This window comes from Blennius ocellaris (genome assembly GCF_963422515.1).
Source record: "Blennius ocellaris genome assembly, chromosome: 9".
Classification (NCBI taxonomy): Eukaryota; Metazoa; Chordata; class Actinopteri; order Blenniiformes; family Blenniidae; genus Blennius; species Blennius ocellaris.
The window spans coordinates 10,788,742-10,802,888 of NC_137658.1; positions in this window are offsets into that span (position 1 = coordinate 10,788,742).

Below are 14,147 nucleotides of genomic sequence, written 5' to 3' on the forward strand. Positions count from 1 at the left end.
TTTTAAATCATTATTATTATTATTGCTTTTTGAGGAGTTTTGGAGGAGGAGGAGCTGACTTTGAAAAAAATTCAAAGTTTGGAAAAGTCTGACCTGCTCGTGAATAAGCTTCCCTGATGTTCAAAGTGAAGTCATCTAACAGGTTTTCTGGGCTTTTGGCTGCTTTGCATGGCAGAATGTTTTGAACTGAACAGTGACAGCCTCAGCCTGACTGAAGAGTCTACTTCATCTCGCCTCATTTCTATTGGAAAACACTTCTCTCTCTCTCTCTCGCTCTCTCTCTCTCTCTCTCTCTCTCTCTCTCTCTCTCTCTCTCTCTCTCTCTCGCTCTTTTTCGCTCTCCCTCTGTCTCTCTCCCTCATCGTCCTCTCTCTGAAGCTGCGGATGACTTGAAAAAGAAAAGGGAAGGAACATGAATAAAAACTGAAGGCACTTCTCTTAGATATGTCTCTTGATGCTCTTCAGATCTTTAAGGCTTCATCACAGGGAAATACAGGGTTACTCGAAAAAAAAAACTGAAGGACTGTGACTCCCCAATCTACTGTACAAGACCTGAATTTGAGAGCACAGCAGCGTCTTTTCGCTTTTCTCACAATTTTGATCTTACCTATTTGGTTTCCGTCTATTGATGAACAGGTTGAGGCGCGACATAACTCCACCGGTATTTTATAATTTGGATTTGATTTTTTAAAGGGAAACCTTGGTCTCTCTGTCCTTGATCATTTTGCAATCGCGAGCCTCGAAAAAAGAAACACAAATTTTGAGTAAATAGCAAGAGTTTTCAGTCTGCGGACTTTATTATTGTATTTGTTTGTTTATTTATTTGGTTTCCCCAATATGATTTAAGGTTTAGTTTATATATTTGTTTGAGAATGTCTGTCAGGTTGAGGGTGTGGCGACGAGGCCACTCGCTCTCGCTCCCTCTGACCCACCCGGCCTAAGTTTCTGATGGCGCTCCACCGGGACAAACACAAAGCCCACTGACCGTCCCTTCAAGTGACTTTCCAGCTGCGGAAGCCATGATGTCCCCATGCTGGTCCCTCTGGCACTTTAAACTGTTACGGTTGTCGACATTTAGGATACAGCCGGGGAAATGCATCATATTGTCCTATAAACTGAGCTCTCTTTCATGAATCAAGCAGCCAGGCCTATCCTCGCGCTGTGGAGCGCCATGTGGTAATGCAGCTCATACCAACAAACTCCACAAGCGATCAAGGAGATTCCAGTCGCTCGCTGTTGTCATTCACAGACATTACTGCTCAGTTGTTGGTACTTACAGACCAGTGGAACAAAGTTGAATTTGTTTTTCTCCCGCTATAGTGAATTCAACTCAATATCAACAATCAGAACATCTTGAACATTTCACAAACAAGTGCAGCCAGCATTGTCAGTTGCCCCTTCTCTCATGTCTTTCACATTAACTGGGATGAGGAATCACCTCCGGAAAAGTCCATTCAAGCGTCCATCTACTGTACCTGCTCTGTCCCCGGAAAGGTTGATGGAAATTGAATTAGATTCCGACTGACAAAGGAAAGATTGGAGGGTGAACCCTGAGCAGTTCACCTATTCATCAGGGAGACACACACACACACACACACACACACACACACACACACACACACACACACACACACACACACACACACACACACACACACACACACACACACACACACACAGGCTTGAAGAAGGCCGTGAATATTTAAAATAAGGCCCATTTATATTTAAAAAAAAATCTTGGTCATTAAACAGATGCCTCGAACAAGGGTTATTTCTTTAGGTAGTAAATATGGATTAGACATACAGTAGCTCCTTTTGCTGCTTGGTCAGACTTATCACACTTTGCATGGTCTGTCACATTAGCACATAGACACACATATACAAACCCATGACGACGGTTGCCATGTAAGCTGGTCACACTCCTGGGCCAAAATGTACAAGAAAGATCTATGTGCACAAATTTAAGGGAGCCACGAGTTGTAACTCAGGGTCACATTTACAGGGACCCACTAAAGGGGGTTAGGTGGAAATGTATGGCACAATTTGTGACGTGGTGTTTTTTCAAGGATTCTAATTGGCTATCATGATTTCACGACTTCATGCTGCTCGTTACACTGGTCCCTACTGCAGCTCACTCTCTTCCCTCAATCTGGCCTGGCAGCAGCGGCCTGCGGCAGCTAGTGCCTCAGTAGTTGTCATGTGAGATGTCATGTACTTATTCTTGTTTTTTATTGCCCTTTGTATTTCTGGTGGTTAGGGTTCGTCCAGCTTTTTTGGCTTTATTTCCCTTGTTCAGACTTTAGTTTATTTATGCTTGGGTCGAGGGGAGAACCCTCCTCTGCCGGCCACATGTGGGCTGGACAGTAGTCGCTCCCTTTCTTTTGTTCTTTTTGCCTGGCCCACCAGCATTTAGTTAATTTGGGAGGGGGGGTTTATTTGAGCTTTGCTCTCTTAAGTTCTCTCTTTGACTTCACTTTGTGTGATTGTGTGATTGCTACCAGACAACTTCGGGGATCTTAACATTTTTTTGCAAGACATTTCACTGCACTGGCCCGTGGAAACATCTTATTTGAGCAATGTTGTATCCTGTGCAAAGAACAGCATAAGACACTCTATGCTCCCGATTGTGAAATGTTCACATGGTCGCTCAATGGATTTCTTTTTGGTGTATCCAGTCATCATCGTATCAATCCATCCATTTATTCTATTCTACGTAATCCAACAGTATAGGGTGCGGGGCGCTGGAGCCAATGTCGGCTAACTATAGGTGAGGGCAGGATACACCATGGACAAGTCCCCAGTACAGACCTGCAGCATCACACAGCAATTGTTTATATTTGTTTAAAAATTGAAATGTATTTACATTTCGGGGAAATCGCAGTTCGACCATTTCAAATAAACAGTTAAATAAATGTTTGTTTCCAAATTCGTTGTGTAATCAAGTCAAATAATCTTCATTTTAATGTTGATATTTATCATTTGTTGATGGAATTTGGTCCAAATGGTAGCAGTTTAGGAACAAGTAGTCAAGTAAAAAATAGACTACATCCTCTAATCAACAGCAATAACAATCATTTGTGAGGTTGGATATCAGGATCACAATGATTTACTGTCTTTACAATGAAAATTATTCAAATTCATGTTTATGGTGGAAATACAAGCACAATAAATCTGAGGGTAAACTATAACCGAAGTTCATTGTGAGCCTACTAATGATAGTTTTTTTTGTATTTCAAACCGTGGTGTGGAATGATGGAAAACCGAGCTGAATCAATGCTCAAATATGAAACAATTAAACAATGTTTTGTAATTACATTTATCACAAAAAGTCTGTCTTTACAGGCAGTTCCACAAAATGCACTTTCTGCACTTTTTCTTTTAATATTAATGCAAAAATAAAATGCTATGCATAGCGGGCTCATATATATATATATATATATATATATAGTTTATTTTTGAATAACATGGAAGTGAAGCATGGAATTGCATTTGTAGTTCCTCCAATTTCCTTTCAAATATGTATCAAACATGAGACTATTGCGTCATTTATTTTATATTTAAAAGAATAGATAAAGTGTGTGTGGATCTCATTTATGAAGGGATTTGCCACCACAGGTGTCACTTTCTACCTTTGTAAAAGTTTGAGATCTCATTTTTACTCAAGTACAGATGTTACATCAGGGCTTATACTAGTTGTACTAAAATTCCTCTACCCTAACTTCAGTGATAAGTGTGTGTACTTCTGCCTTCTTGGCTGAAACCACAGCATGGTTCACACCATGGCTCTCCTCATACAATTTCCAATTTAATGTGATGAGCAGAGGAGGGAAGCAGCAGTTAACGCATGTCTACCTTGGAGGCTCGTGTCAGTCGAGATGCTGGGATAAATTTGGGAGCGCCTGGCCTGCAGTCTGATAATAGGAAGGGCGAATCATCCAGTTTTGCCTCATCTGAAGTGAGGAAACAGCACCCCCTGTTGAAGAGTAAAAGCACTGCCTTGAGGGGCAGTCCACAAACCCATGTGCGACGTGATGATGGGCGCTTCCAGTACAAGGTGACAGTTTTCACTTTGCAGGATCGTATTCTGCTTTCTTCAGTGCGCCCGTGTCTTTTTGAGACTGGACAACAATTAAGCTCTTTGTGTTCGAGTGCCTCGCTCCTGATTGTCCCGCTCTTCTGCTCTAAATAACAGGATTACACAAGAAGTGCGAGGCTGCGATTTCCATTGTCGCTCCTGTCTCCTGTTGTCACTGCAGTTCCTTATCCTTCTTCCAGTCCCCGGACATCACACAGCCAACAGATTAATTAGACCACTGATAGCAGCCGTCTCTCTCAGTGCTGGCTCGCTGAGTTTTGTTTTTCTTATTCACTTCTTGTACGCCTCTAATTCCCCTCTTCACGTTAATGGAGCTGGCTCCATGTGCTGACCCAGGGGGGAGGGAAATTAAGTCTCTCTTTACATCCCCAGGGGATCTGCTGCTTTTTCTGCTTATCGTTTCTTTCATCCATTTGGCGAGGGAAAATAGTACACCAGGTGATCTTGTTAGCCCACAGAGCATAAATTTTAAAAAAAAGAGCCTTCATTTGATCATCACTTTTGCTAACTGGCTCTTCATATGATTCGGTCTCACAGGTACCGTTTCAGCCTATAAATAAAAGCACAGGGTGTTTAGTGAGAGCAGCCACTGTTTCACGCTCCTCCGTTCACTGTCTGTCAGCCCTCTCTGGACAAGGGTCCTGGTTGGTTGCCTTGGTAACGAGCATATGACTATTCTGAGAGCCCGGGTAGTGAGCGAGAGAGGAAGCAAGTGGAGTAAAGGTAAGTCACTCAAGGACCCTCTGGTCAACCTGATAAAGTGAGATGGAAATCAAAGGCCATGGCTTAGAGTTGCCTGCGATTCAGGAGAAAAAGAATGACGGAGAAAAAAAAAGTTGCTTCTTTTCTGAAAGCTTTGAAAAGAGTTGAACACAACAAATAGAGGCAATATTTTGTTGCACTTGGAGCATGTCTTATAAACTGGGTGAATCAACAGTATAAATAGCAAATATATCTTCCTTTATCTCACAAACCCACAGTGTACAGCAGAGATACTTCCGTGTGTGATTGGCTCTCTGTCAGCTTTCCTCTCGCTCGCTCCCTCTTTCTATGATTTATTTATTTTATTCATTTATTTTCATGACAACATTTTAACACATCCCCTTCACACGATCTATGCAATAATTACATGTCTGAAGTGTAAACCACATGTTCCACTATTGAAACATGAGCAAGTCCAGGTTTATTTTCTTGTTCTCTGATAAAACCGTCAGCCGCAATGAGGACAACAGGCTCGTAACCAGCGTGTTTGGTTAGCCTCTCACTCGCAACCCCATCCCCACTTCACTCATGTAAATTATCAGCTGCGCCTGCATATGTTTGCACTGTGTCACCAAGCACATGTATGTAGGAATCTGAGGGTGGCTGTATACACCTTAGTTTGATACAGAGATCAGAGATATCATTGAATTATATTATATTACTAAATGAGCAGAAATACAAAGGGTTTATTTGCATTTCATGTTGTGTATGGCTTGAATGTGACACTGTATCAGACTAGTTTCAATTGAAATTCAGAAAAACAGAAAGGGGGGTGGGGGGACCTGCACAGTTGGACATTTCTCATGAAAACAACCAGACCGTCTCATAAATTTACACATACACATATAAATTGCAGGCTTAACAAGCGGCCACGAGGTCAGTGTTTGCTTTCCTTTTTTTTGGCCCCGGCCTTCATTCTGGCCTGGTGATCCAAGGTGACAGGGCAGAGCTGGGGTGAAGAGGGCGAGCGAGCATGTAGCGTGAGGGCATAGTGAGCGGCCCGGGCAGCATCGAGGGGCGATGCAGGCCTGTTGGTGACAGTGAAGCGGCCACACAGGGGCCGATACAGCCACTCCAGAGGGCATAATTCAATCATAACACCACCCGTGATGAAGCAAGAGAGGCAGAGTTGGAGGGGGATAAAGTGAGAGAGTTAGAGGCAGAGGAGAGGAGAGTGGATAGAGGCATGAGTAGAAAGAATCAGATTACCATGCTGTTGGAGGAGAGGGGAGGATGACACTCATCCGACCTGATTTAAACGACAGAAGCGTAAGGAATGAAGTCCTCAGCCTGTCTGTCCCCTGACCCTGCTGGGGAGCGATGAGTGTGTGAGAGGGGAGCAGAAGAATTGGTCATGCTTGGACTGAGATGGTGCCTAATCGTCCACAGGCCAGGACTGAGTAACTGTGACTGGCTGCATCCGCTGCCGAGCAGGCGGCAGGCGCAATCTGAAAAGCTAAAAAGTCATAATGGGGTTTTTTACGCAAACGGGCGAGCGGTGGTTTGCATGCGGGCCGCTGGGGGCTATGGGCGAGGAGGCCGTCAGCCTCCAGTGGTCTACAGACATGACACAAGTCATTTCACCTCAGCTCCGCTCTGCTCATGCACATTCACAAGATGGTAATTGTGCCCCGCGATTGTTGGCTCAGGCTGCCTCTGCAAATGCAGCAGGATTGATGGTTTTTATTCTATTTGATTCTTTTCTTTTTTGTTTCCTGTTTACACTCAATTCCAGTCCCTCTTTGCTCTTGGCCTGTTTATCTTTATCTGTCTTCAACAATTGGAGGTTGAAATGTTCTAAAAGTAAAAAAAAAAAACACCTGTGAGAAACAATGTCTTCCCTCCAGTATGAGCCCTTTGGACTACAGCTCCACAACTAAGGTATTTTTCTTTAGGGTGCATGTGTGTGTGTGGTTTGCTCTTTTCCCTGAGTTAAAGTCAGAGTGCATGTGTGTATGTGTTTATGCCTGCCCATGTTTGTTTTGGACTATTGATCTGGCCAGCCCACAGCAGACATTAAATGAGAAGAGTAGGGGCTGAGGCTGACAGGGAGAGAGATGGAAAGAGTGATGGATGGCAATAAAACAAGGGACGCTGGAAGCAAGCTGACGATTTTACCGTTTTTTTTAAGTACAAAATGAGACAAACAGAGATTTCTAAAGTGTACAAATTGATCATGTAAGTAAGGTATGAAAAGTACACTGAACAAAAGTACAAAACACAACACTTTTGTTTTTGCTCCATTTTTCATGAGCTGAACTCAAAGATCTAAAACATTTTCTCTGTACACAAAAGACCTATTTCTCTCAGATATTATTCACAAATCTGTGTTTCAGAGAATTTGGCAGTACATCCAACTGGCCTCTCACCCGCAGACCACGTGTAACCACACCAGCCCAGGAACTCCACGTCCAGCATGTTCACCTCCATGATGGTCTGAGACCAGCCACCTGGACCGCTGCTGCAACAGTCACTTTGCATAACCAAATCATTTCTGCACAAACTGTCAGAAACCGTCTCAGGGAAGCTCATCTGCATGCTCGTCGTCTTCATCGGGGTCTCGACCTGACTGTAGTTCGTCGTTGGAACTGACTTTAGTGGACAAATGCTCACATTCGATGGCGTCTGGCACGTTGGAGATGTGTTCTCTTCACGGATGAATCTCGGTTTTTCACTGTTCAGGGCAGATGGCAGACAGTGTGTGTGGCGTCGTGTGGGTGAGCGGTTTGCTGATGCCAACAGTGTGGATGGAGTGGCCGATGGCGGGGTTATGGTATGGGCAGGCATATATTATGGACAACAAACACAGGTGCATTTTATTGATGGCATTTTGAATCCACAGAGATACCGTGACGAGATCCCGAGGCCCGTGGTTGTCTCATTCATCCACGGCCACCACCTCATGTTGCAGCATGATAATGCACGGCCCCATGTTGCAAGGAACTTTACACAATTCCTGGAAGCTGAAAACATCCCAGTTCTTGCATGGCCAGTATACTCCCCGGACATGTTACCCATTGAGCATGTTTGGGATGTTCTGGATTGGCGTATATTACAGCATGTTTCAGTTCCTGCCAATATGCAGGAACTTGACACAACCATTGAAGAGTGGACCAACATTCCACAGGCTACAATCAACAACCTCATCAACTCTATGCGAAGGAGATGTGTTGCACTGTGTGAGGCAAATGGTGGTCACACCCTCTCTAAATAAAGCAAAACACTTTAGGGTGTGGCCACCCTAAAACACACTGTGCGATATTCATGCTGCCTCATCAGCGTCTTGATATGCTGCACCTGTGAGTTGGGATGGATTATCTCGGCAAAGGAGAAGCGCTCACTAACACAGATTTGTGAACAATATTTGAGAGAAATAGGCCTTTTGTGTATATAGAAAGTGTTTCACATCTTTGAGTTCAGCTCGTGGAAAATAGGAGCAAAAACAAAAGTGTTGCATTTATATTTTTGTTCAGTATAGATCTTTGAAAGTCTTCTTTCTGTTCTTCAAGCCAACAACTTCACACACTTTTCTTAAATAAAACCACGCATGAAAGGATGTCTTCCAGAAGAAAGTGATGTAGTTCACTTTCACACTCGATGCTATACTAGTTCTCTCTGTTGCAGGCATCATAGCCAACGAAGACGCCCGCTCACATCTTTTCCTTTCGTCTTTTTTTTTTTTAACCTGTCACGCAAATGAAATGCCCTGATGGATAGAAAAATGCATCACATTTTGTAAGTGTTCCAATTTGGTTGATATCAGTCTTGATGTCGGAAAAGTTTTAAAGTCATGCAAACTGAAACTAAATTAATACCCTTTTATTGACACATAAAGAATGCAAACCGCAGATATTTGTAAGAATAAAGAAAACAAACAAAAGTCGCTTTGTTGCTTTCCAGTTCTGTTTCTGTGAATGTTAAAAAAAAAAAAATGGATCATTGCACAGTTTTCAAGCAGGTGTTTTCTTTCCAGTTGTCAAAGATGATCTCTGCAGGCCTCCCATTTTACACAGTTCTCCCACAGCGTGTGAAAAACCACAAGACTGAAAGCAAGACGTGGACACTGAAGGGGATATGGTACAAGGAGACATCAGGGAACACACACACACACACACACACACACACACACACACACACACACACACACACACACACACACACACACACACACACACACACACACACACACTAAACATGCTCTTAAAAATCAATTTTCCCCTACTGTAGAGGCACAACTGGATTGCAGGAAGTGGCTCGGAAATATCAAAACAACCTTGGTAGCTTGAGTTCACTGTGAATGTTGTGTGCCTCCACTATGTGGGCTCTTTATATCTCTCAATCTCTCTATTCAATCAATCTGCTCCCAACACCTTCGTCCATTAATTTGGTCTCTCTCTCGCTCTCTCTCTCTCTCTCTCTCTTATTGTACAGTTTGTCCTGTTCTGTGGGTACGATAGAAACACACACACACACACACACACACACACACACACACACACACACACACACACACACACACACACACACACACACACACACACACGCGCGCACACACACACACACACACACACACACACACATACACACACACACACACACACACAGACTCGTGTCACTTGTGTGATGCACTCAGAGGAGGCAGCGGAAATGTCACAGTGTTGCAGGCAAGATGGCTTATTAACTCGGTCTGTCTAATCGAGGGGGACAGCAAATGGACAGGTTCTCTTCTTCTGTCATCGTATGAATCATACTCTGATTACATGTCAGATATGCACTCACACATGCACAACCAAAGAAAACATAAATACAAGAGACTGTCCTTGTCATCCACAGCGAGGGACATTCCTCAGGTCCACATTCCTCAGAAAGTTCACGTGCAAAGAGAGACACGTGTGTCGGTTGTTCAAGCATATATGTACAACTCGCTACATTCACGGGAGGTCAAGTTCACCATCTGTGCATGTTCAATTCTTAATTAGATTCTCCGCTACTGAATAATGTATTCATACAACCAAAATAGAAAGAATGTGGGAAATACCTGGGATTACAACAGGGGCCATATTTGACACTTTTTATTTTTTTATTGACATGTTGGAAATCCACATGACTTTTTTTTTTTATTTGTTGGACAGTTGAAATAATCTCAATGGACAAAAATATTATCAGACCTTATCTGAATATGAGTGTGATGAATTTATGCAATTCTAAAATGCCAGCTAAAATATGAAGGCCATTATGGACAGTGTGTAATTGATTATGATTTATTAGGCTGCTTTGCTTTGCTTTTGCATTTTTACTTGAATTCGATTTTAAAAGCAGTTTTTAAGTGTTTTGCCCATTTTTTAAAGGGCCTGGAATGTGATGGCCAAAGCTTATTTTCAGGTGAATGAGATGTGAGAGGGTTTATAATTGTTTTTTATAATTACAATTTTCATACCGTGACATGGTGCAATGTCAGGTGGCATGAGCTGTCACATGTCTATAAAGCTGTGGCGCCACATGGGGCTCTTTAGCCCCTTTATAGTGAGTATCTGATACTCTTCGTACATAATTATTTTATTTGCACACCAGTGTATTAAAAAAAAAAAAAAAAAAACATTAAAAGGCCTCTAATCTCTAGTCCAAATACTTCAGGTAGTTTAAGAAAAAAAAAAAACATGTATAAGTAGCTGAAAACCCACTGAATCTTCTGAAAAAGCCTCAATCACAGAACACTGCTAAAATTGCCGGAATGCCTAAAAGGGCACAAAAAATAATAGTAACAAAAATAATAGTAGAAGTATTTACTACTATGGTACATAAATATTTGTTGTTGTTGTTGTTGTTGTTCGATTCATAAATCCCATGTTGTCTTCAATTCAATGGTTTAATATATTTTGTGGCTTCAGACAAATTTTATTGGGCCTAAAGTGGCAACAATGACTCTTTTGATAGAGTTTTTTTTCAGTTTGTTGTTGTTGTGTTTTACAAATGGAGAAGCGATGTTCTGGAGTTAAGAGTGCTGCACTGAGGCGGCAGATGTTTTCCAATAAATCTATCAGGAGTACCGATGTCTATTACCAGGCACTGTCTGAAACTGTGGCTCTGGCCAGTCTGACTAGTAAAGACTTGTTTAATTTTTAGAATAATTTCCCACTTGTAGTTGGAAATCATTTGATTTAATAAGTGACACCAAACTAAAATGCAGTACAAACAAATTCTCAAACACCGAAGAAAAAGCGTAAAGGACAAACTTCTGATGTGAGCATTCGTGCCTTGTTGGTGTGAAATCTTTCACAACCAACAAATCCAAGAAAGACGTGAATCTGTGTTTATTTTTGGATTTAAAGGTTGTTGACAATCATTTTTCTGCTGAGACTGAAGTTTCGGGGTTTATTCAAGTCCAGTGAATACTTATTGTTAATGTATATTCTCATTCGTCTAAATTGAAACGGATCAACTCTGTACTTTATATGACAAAGTAATGAATATAACACATGTAGCTGACAAAGGTGATTTGATCCTCGGCCCAATTTTACACCTGGACAGTGGTGATATCAGCATTTGGTGTCTGCAATATCATCACCGTAGTTATTTCAAATTGCAGCTCGGCTTCTTTGTAAAACTCAAAAGCTACACAGGAATACTCGACAATAAAAGCTTGCTCTATCCCCTCAGTAGACACAAGAGCGGCAATGTAGATACAAATGCATCCAAAAACCAACGAGAACATATACAATTTATGATTAATTCTAAAAGCCGATAAAGCCAAATAGAAGATGTACTGTAATGTGATGAAAAAGTCACACACAACAATGAATAGTATGAATAAAGTGCTTTATCACAGCACAATGTTGTCATAAGGTGGATGTCTAAAACTGTGTTTTCCCTAATCCACGATGACTTGTATTTCTGATGTGACAGAGGTCTGAGGATGACCGGTGACTAATGCCACATTTATACGTCTATGTGTCACGGAGAAGTTGATTCATTGCCACAAAGTCACAGCATGTCAGTGAGTTGAAGTTGCAGGTTATGCAAAAACCATCAGCATCATGCATTCATTCCAACTGCACAGAAAACAATGCCAAACTGTGCTGAGGAACAGATATCGCGCCGAAGATCCAAAAAAGCAGGAGCTCTGTGAAGCCGCCGTATCTCCTCGCTGTCAACGCTGACGCGCTCGCAAAGCACAAGGCCTCATTTTAAGTCAAACAGGAAATAGCCCGCACAATCCTGGGAACAAACACGAGAGGACAGCGCTGCGGTTTGATTGGGCCATGAACGGTCGCTGTCGTTACAAAGCACCACTGTAAGCTCCATCGATTATCAAAGGGCTCGCAGCGCAGACGGGGAGTCTACTGATCTTCCCCAAGCTCAGACATGAAAAGCCCCCAGTGACAGCTCATAGCCTGGGCTAGATCACGCTGCCGTGCTGTTTGGGGGGGGGTTTCTAACCACCTGCTCCACAGGCCGCAGTTGTGTTTTCTTGTTTTCTCTCTCTCAACGCTGCGCTCTGTCAGGGGCTACAAGGATGTGCTTTCATGTGAACTCGGGGGCCACAACGACATCGGTGTGTGAAAGACACTTGGTAAAACAATGCAAGACAACCTTTTATTATGGCTATGCCTCATTACTTTTTAACCAGTGTAATCGTATGTGCTGCACCTCATGAATTATTCACAGGTGAGCTCTCGTCACAAAATGACAGGGCGAGATACAAGAACGCTCCAAATGAAGAAAAAAAAGAAAGAAAGAAAAAAAAAACAAGCACAAAAATAGGAGAAGGCAGGCGCAAAGAACATGATGCAGTGATACATTTCTTCATGCCGCCCATTAACTAATAAATAACATGGATATGAGCCCGCAACACAGCAGGAAGTGTACGGCCTGGGCTTTGAGCATATGGCTCACACATTCAGAGTTTGTTTTATCTGGTACACGGCGAAGTTACTTTTAGCTTGAGTAAAGAAGTTTTTTTTGCCACTAAAGTGTGATCTTCTTTCATTCGCGGGTTTGTTTTTCCCGAGGAATTTTATCGGTATTACCATAGAGAACAAGACTACCGAGAAGCACATTAGACCACATAGACATGCAAAGCTGGTCTGGCCCTTACAGATTGGACCATGTCTTTGCTTATTATCAGCTGGGATCTGTATATTTAATTTTTTTTGTTTTTCTTAAAGAATCAAGTCCGTTTTTAAAAGGACAGATATGCATTTGCAAATGTAGGAAATACAATTATAGTAATAAAAAGCACAGATCTGTTATGAATTTTATCACTCGCTTCTACTTCTAAGTACCCACTTCTGCTTCTCCACCTGTGCTTCCAGAATAAATTAGATGACTGTCATAAAGCTCTCCAGTGCAGAAACCATATTCTGAGGTCGCGTGAAGACAACGCCGCCATGCAAGAGGAGCAAAAAGTTTTTCGCTGAGTGGTACGGCTCTGCGGAGCAACAACTACACTGTGAGTGTGTCTGCAGACGCTGGCTGGCTCCTTTGAGAGTCTGCTAGTGCTGCCACACGCCCCTGAGGTTCACAGCTTTATAAAACATCCATGATCAATTAGACACCAATTAAACAGTGTGTTAATGAGCTGCCTAATGACTTCACAGCCATATTTCCTCTGTGAGCTTTCTCGGCACTATAGCTTAGGCTTCCTCACTTGTGGGCAAAACCTGGCAGCAGGAGTCACAAAGAGTGTGTGTGTGACTGTGTGTGTGTGTGTGACTTCATTCAAGGGCTGACAAAGGAATGTTTTGTGTGTATTACTGAGACAAGTGCTTTTGTATATAGTTTACTCAGTGCTATAAGAGTTCATGCTTTTGTCTGTGCTGTTTGCCGATTCTCTCCGTGGATACTCGGGTTTAAAAAAAACATGTGTTTGAGGCTTCATGGTGGTTTTAAATTGCCTATAAGTGTTAAGGTGGTTTTGTGTGACCTGTCCAAGGTGCGATCAAGCGAGGATCAACTCCAGTGGCCTTGAGTTGCATAAAATCAATAGAAAATATACAGGTAGGATAATGGTGATTTAGTGTGATAGTATGAGTGTGCACCTCCTCACTTATTCTGATAGTGATTTTTTTTTTTTTTCAGTAAGGGGCATAACAATTCGTCTCAGCTTGTTAAAAAAAAAAAAGAAAAAAGAGATTGAGCTGTCTCTGCAATTGATCAAATTTAATGCGAAAGATAACAAACAAAGCCACCCGAACATGCTAGATTTCGTTTATAAGCTGGTGTTACCACGGCAACCGTTTGATTCCTTTCATAGTCCATTAGTTGTTTAAAGTGTTTTTGTTTCTGAGTG